Consider the following 6,976-nt stretch of genomic DNA (forward strand, 5'->3'; position numbering starts at 1 on the left):
AGCTCCACATCCATTTATTTCACTGTGATAACAGGATTTTTCCTGCAGTAAATACAAAAGACACTTAACTCTCGTAAGAGTTAAGTGTAATGACTCTTATCAGGGAAAGGGAACCTCATGATGTCATGTCATGCCGGAAGCTAATATCTCACCACTGACTCACCAGCACGGCTTTTAAGCAGAACAACACAATTGCAACACGGACCTTGCTGCTCTAATCCACTATTGTCTAAGACACTTAACCTCAGTATAATGAGTACATCTTAGTGTTCTCTCAGGAGACAGTTTTCAAGTAACTCAACAAAGCCACATCTCATCAGGGAGCTATGTCCATGCTGAGTGCTTCAAGCGCCAAACATCAACTTCTCATTTAAAACACGATATTGGACTTCAGAACAACAACTGTGGTCTACATGAAGGGAGAAATCCGCAAACTGGATTAAAGCAAAACGTTACTGGACTAAAAAAAAAAAAAAAAGGCAACATTTCGACTCAGCTCTTCATCAGACATCTTCAGTTAGGTCTACGTGACAAAGGGCAATGTTTATGCTGGCACAGAACTGATTACATCCTGTTGACATCATAGTCAAGTCATAGTAAAGTATAGTCATAGACAACAACACTTACAGTATGACCCTCCAGACACATTATCAGAATTTTTTGTTTCATGTCAATGTAAAGTGAATACATTTGGATTTTGGATTTCTGGTAGAACAAAATAAGCAAGACGTCACCTTGGGCTCTGGGAAATTGTGATGGGCGCCATTTTGTCTGGATTATAGAGCTGCAACGATTACTTGATTAATCAATTACAGCTGTATTGATAATTGAATAATCGTTTGTCATTTTTAAGCAAAAAGGCCAAAGGTCTTTGTCATACGTGAAAGTAAACTGAATATGTTTGGATTTTAGATTGTTAGATAATTATTGGCAGATTAATCGATAACTAAAATAATCATAGTTGCAGCCCTAATAGATTACTCGAAAAACAAATAACCAGATTAACTGATAATGAAAAAAATAGTTTCAGCCCTTGTGTACGTGATATAGATTTTTTTAGAGGCTGTGAAAAACGAAGTGGGCCTATAAGCACGGGGCCTATATAGTGTGATGCTGCTGCTGGGCTCATCAGATCACACCCACACACACACACACACACATTGTCTAGGACAAACACAATGAGGAAGGAAAGCTTCCTATGTTTTTTCCACATAACTGTCAGTCAGTGAGTCCAGGGCAGAGGAAGTGGGACAGATGATGATCCCACTGAGACCGAATGAAATAAAAGCATGAATAATGAGTCAAGTTCACGTGTTCAGTAAGCACTAAGCAACCTGGAGTGATTTAGAAGAATATGCTGATTCGAAAAACATGTCTCTTGAGAATGTGTGATAGGTAGGTAAAACTTTTGTCTTTTCTTACTATGGAAACACATTTTACACCACTGCACAGAGCTCATGCATACAAATGAAATGTATGTTTACCAGGATGTTCTCGCTGTAGCTATTTGTCTCCCTATCAGTGTGTGTTTTTAGTTGGCTCTCTGCTCCATTGGTGCTCATCCAACACAGATGATGGTGGGGGGCTCTCTGCGGCTGCCCCACTGCCCACTGTGCTCTTCCTCTCAGCATCCTGTTCACATTGTGTCATGAACATGTCCAGGCAAGCACCCCCACATGCCCCTCAGTCACCCCCACAATGGATCCCCACCTCCATCTGCAGACTGGCCCATCTGCCTGGTCCCTTCCTCCTGCTCATACCTTCACTAGCTTTCCTGTTTTTAATCTCTCTCAGGGATCATACATAAACAAACAGTGTGCACTCACTCGCTTACACATATCCGTCTGATAGATATGTATAATAACATAACTAGCTGGGTCTCTCTCCTGTCTGGTGTAGATTACCTTTTAAGCCTGAGGAGCTCTAATCAGAAATGAGCAGTGTGAGTCACAGTGACCCTGTATGAGATGGAAAGAGGATCAGCCTAGTTCCATTAGCTGTTTAAATTGTTTTTGTGATAGGCTGAGAGGCGGCAAGTGGCTGCAGGTCAGTGGGTGTCCTCCGCCTCATTTCCTGCCCAGCGGCTTGTAGAATCCAGCACCGGTAGAAGAATGATATACTGACTCACACTCGGAGCCACCTTCCTTTCTCTCTCTTCCTCTTTATACCTCCCTCTCCCTTATTCATCTCGTGGGCTAATCCAGTGTGATAAGGGCAAGCTGTCCTCTCTATGTGGCCTCTTTGGCCCGCAGAGAGTAAAGCCCTCTGAAATCACCCTGCTGCAGCTCCACTGCCTCGCCAAACACCGATGAACATCAGCAATATGAGTCTGTGAAAACACACTGTTTCCACTCCTGTCCGGTGAGATGGAGGTGAGAGACAGAGACAGAGATGGACGTGAAGAGAGACTCTTGGCGACAAGTGTGGACTGAGAGAGAAAGAAACTGCAACTGGGCGCCAGTTACTTACATATTCCACAAAAACATCACACAAGCAGCAGCTTGCAAAGAAAGCCTATTTCCAGTGGTAGAAAGTAACTAAGTATATTTACTCAAGTACTGTACTTTAAATTAAGGCACTTATCGAATTGTTTGGTTTGTTTGGTTGACTTCGCCGCATGCATGCTGCCAGTGATGGCAACATGCTAGTTAACTTGACATGAATGCAGAACTTTTACTTGTAATAGGCTACTTTTACAGTGTTGTATTACTACATCTGTTAAAGTGCCTGAAAACACCATTTAAAACCTGGTTTTAAATCTGAAATCTTCATCTATAACAGTGGTTCTCAAACTTTTTCTGTCATGCCCCCCTTCAGAAGCCGAAAAAAGTTAATCAGTTAGTTGATCGACATGATGATCGATTCATTGTTTAAGTCATTCTACTTCCAGCTGAATTTTGAGGGCTTTTGGACTGTTGGTCTGACAAAACAAGACATTTGAGGATGTCACTTTTAGTTCTGGGAAACTGTGATGGACATTTTTCACTATTTTCTGAAATTTTTTTTTTAGATGGAATGATTAATAAAATTAAATGAGAAAGAAATTGGCAGATTAATCGATAATGAAAATAATCCATAGTTGCAGCCGTAGAAGTAAACATCCTATTAATTAAAACCTCAGCTATCAACTCTGCTTCATCGGGACTGTGTGGGTGTGGCTCAATCAGATTTGACAGCGGTGTCTTCCTGGCAACATAAGCAACAACCCAGCAACTGTCATCACATTCTAATTCCACTTCTTATATTGCTAAATGCTGATTGGTGCATGGAAATGTATGACATCACCTTTTTCCATCAGAACCTTCAAACCTGCGCAAAGAGTCAAAACACAAATACTAAAATCTCTCATGAGAAAAATAGTTTGGCTGAAGATAGTGTATTCATGTAGGATGCCGTAACCCATAAGAAGAAATCTGATTGGGAAGAAAACGCTTTCAGGGCCTTTAAGTAAAGAATCTGAATTCTACACGTTTGTCTGTTTCAACAGCAATTACAGGCTGCAGTACCAGCTGTAGATAACATCTTTTGATGATCACACCTGAGGGCTGTGCTTGAGGTGCTTATCATCTCTCATTGTGTCCTTAAATACCTTACAATCACACTGTAATCTTTTGTACCAAATCACAGCCACAATGTTGTTGTATCAGTGTACCCCACAAGCTATAATGAGCTATCGCCACAATGAATACTTGAGGGTGTTTGTAGGTGTGCCCGTAAGTGTTGGTATACTATATATACCTTTGTGTGCTTCTGTGTGTGTGTTCTGGGTGCTTGAGTGGGAGTTTATGTCTGATCTGATCGATGGAGGTGGTTGGCTAGTGGAGGCAACGCTCGCCTGATTGAAGCTACAGGCAGCACAGCTTCTCATTAACCTATGATAATGCACCTGTCACCCTGATACGAAAGCCTAGCAGCATATTTGTTGCGGTTGGCTGTTCTCGCTTCTTCTTCTTCTTCTTCTCTTTTTTCCCCCCTTTTGCCTGACTTCCCTCCCTGCTCCATCTATCTTCTTCTGTTTCTCTCAATTTCTTCTGCACTCCTGTACATTAACACACACAAACACACATGAAGAAAGCTCTGCCGTATGGAGAGTCTTGCTGACTCTGTGCCAAAGCTGACCATAGCAGATGGAGGTTAGCGTAAGTGTGTTTCCCCCTCCTCTACTGAATGCAGCAGCTATAGTATTTAATAGTATCTGTGTTTACTAACCCACCGGGACCAGGGTTGATAGGGGATAAACTGTTCCAGCTTTCATGGCTGCGTTTGTGTAAGGACTACAAATGCGACGGCCTCTCCAAAATGGCTAACAGTATGTGCTATCACGCAACATACGCCCTCTGAGTCGACGGATTTGCTGGCTGACAGAGATGTGATCTCTCCTTCTGGTCAGTGGTTAATTTTATCTCACAACCAAAAGACAGTTTCAGTTTCCTTTCAACTTAAAACACCAGGATTGGGTTGCACCAGCTACAGTATTTGTAAGTCAATTAGTAAGTTAAAGTTATTAGCAACTACTAAATCGGGTCGTACCATTAAAAAAAAAAAATCTAGTAAAGACTTTAGTAATGTGTAAATTGATTGCTAGGATACTTTTTTTTACAAAGGTAAACAACAGCACATACAAATCAGATTTAAATGATACAAATACATATAGAAAACATAACATGAAGATGATAAATGACAATGACATGAAAATAAAAAACACACAGTACACATATACACAAATGTAAACATATTCAGTCAGAGGTTTCAGGGGGGAAAGTTCCATAATGTTTCAAAAGCGTAGTACTTTTTTGTTGTCTACTAAACTGAGTGATTTAATTAGAGACTTTAGTTCTAGGAGGAAAGGTGAGATCTTAGGTAGTGATTTAGAAAACTTCTGTTTGTGAATAAAACACTCTGCATATAGAATAATTAAATTAAGCATCTCGATTAGTACAGTTTCAAATTATATCTTTAAGATTAAAAGAGTAGACAGAGTTAGCGGCTTCAAAAAAGTCAGACTCTAGATCTGTCCCAAATTTTTGGGATATTTTACAATCAAAAAACAGGTAAGAAATTGTTTCTACATTATATTTGCAAAAGGTACACAAAATATCTGTCTGTAAACTTAGCAACAAGACAATTAGCAGGGTATATTTTATGTAGAAGTTTGAAATGCACTTTCTTAGCCTATTGCTAGGATACATCTGTAGAACCATCCAACCAAAAGCAATCAGCTATGTAGCTAAACAGGAAGTCAGTGTAAGTTAGCATCACAAGCTGTAGCAAGACTTCCAAAAATTATCATTTTAAGGGGGCAAATGATATATTAAACATCACTGTCAATCCGTTGTGAATGTAGGTATGACTTTGTTTATATTTATACAAACATGGAGAATTGTGTGTTTTGATAGTTTGTAGTATTCAAGCAGTTTAGACTGAGTGTGAAATATCTGATTATGCTAACGTAGCTGATGTTATTAGATAGGGCATTTAGCAAAACATTATTGACATAACATTTTGTAATCTGAGGTATGTTGTGTTATTTTAGTGAAAAACTCTTTATCATTAAACACCATTTTATCAAGTGTTGGGTCAGATGTGTTGACCATATCAACGTATTATCTCTTTTACTCTTCATTCTTGCTTTTGTGTATTTTATGTATGTTATTTCTTTATATTTCATCATTCACTGTGGTATTTTATTTCTCTTGTTGTGAAGCACTCTGTACTTTGGTTTGATAAGTGCTTTATAAATAAAGTTTTATTATTATTATTATAAATGGGTCATTAGCAAGCTAACGTTAGCTTTGTCAGTTGGTTCAGTTAGCTAATATTCGGTTAGCCTACACCAGGCAGTTACCAGCGGTGGAATAAGTATTCAGATCATTTACTCAAGTAAAAGTGGCAGTACCACACTGTGAAAATGCTCTATTACAAGTAAAGGTCCATTGAATATATTAAGTGTAGAATAAAAGAAAGAATAAAAGTAGGTAAGAATTATTAGCAAAATGTACTTAAAGTATCAAAAGTAAAAGTACTCATAATGCAGAAAAAATATCAAATCAATATACTATCAATATACACTGGCAGTTACTGGGTGTAAATATAAAATCAGAATCAGAAATACTTTATTGATCCCAAGGGGAAACTCTTTTGTTACAGCTGCTCACTATCACATCACTGCACACAGGAATAGAAGCACCAAGCAAATCTAAATATAAAACACTATAATACAGGCAAGATAAATTCAGTACAAAGTGGATAGCTAAAATAAGTGTAAGTACCAAAGTGGATTTAGAGGTTGATAGGTTGGTATGTACGGTAAAATAAAGAGCGTAGTTTAAATTATACTTACACACAAGTTACTCAAGTTTTGAAGAAAAAGGAAAGCTAAACGTTGGAAAAAGTAAGATGACGAGACGGAGCAACGGCAACAGGCAGTATGCACGTTGGCGGATGCGCACTCATAAAACAACTAATCTTAGCGAACACGTTATAACGGCTAAGGTTGAACTTATGAAGAGCTGTGTAACTGGCTCCAGTAGTTGGTGTCCTATCATAATGTCTTCTATAAGTAATTTTCTCCTCACTGGAAAGGCTCCAGCTCCTCCACCAGATGTCTTCTTTATTCCCTGTAGTCCATTCCAGTCGGTTTCCCTGCTCTCCAGAGGGCCTGTGTGTGATTTATTTATCCTATCTGCACATTCAGTGCCAGGAACACACCCTGAGAGCACACAGGACTATGGGAACGCTGCCTCGAGCCGCTGGAGAGTGTCGAAAAAGGGAGAGGACTTACAGGACAGATCAGTAAATCAGCCTGGACCTAAAGTTGTGTGTCAGAACTGTTGCATGTAAGGTTGAGGCTGCTTCAGAAGACGTAATGGGAGAGATTCAGAGTCTATGAGTGCATTGAGGGTGTTTAGGTTTAGGGTTTTGGGGGAGTCAGTAGCTCCCATTAGTCACTCTGTCAGATGTTAGGGAGATAGACGAG

Source organism: Siniperca chuatsi, linkage group LG4, assembly GCF_020085105.1.
Source record: "Siniperca chuatsi isolate FFG_IHB_CAS linkage group LG4, ASM2008510v1, whole genome shotgun sequence".
NCBI classification, from domain to species: Eukaryota; Metazoa; Chordata; class Actinopteri; order Centrarchiformes; family Sinipercidae; genus Siniperca; species Siniperca chuatsi.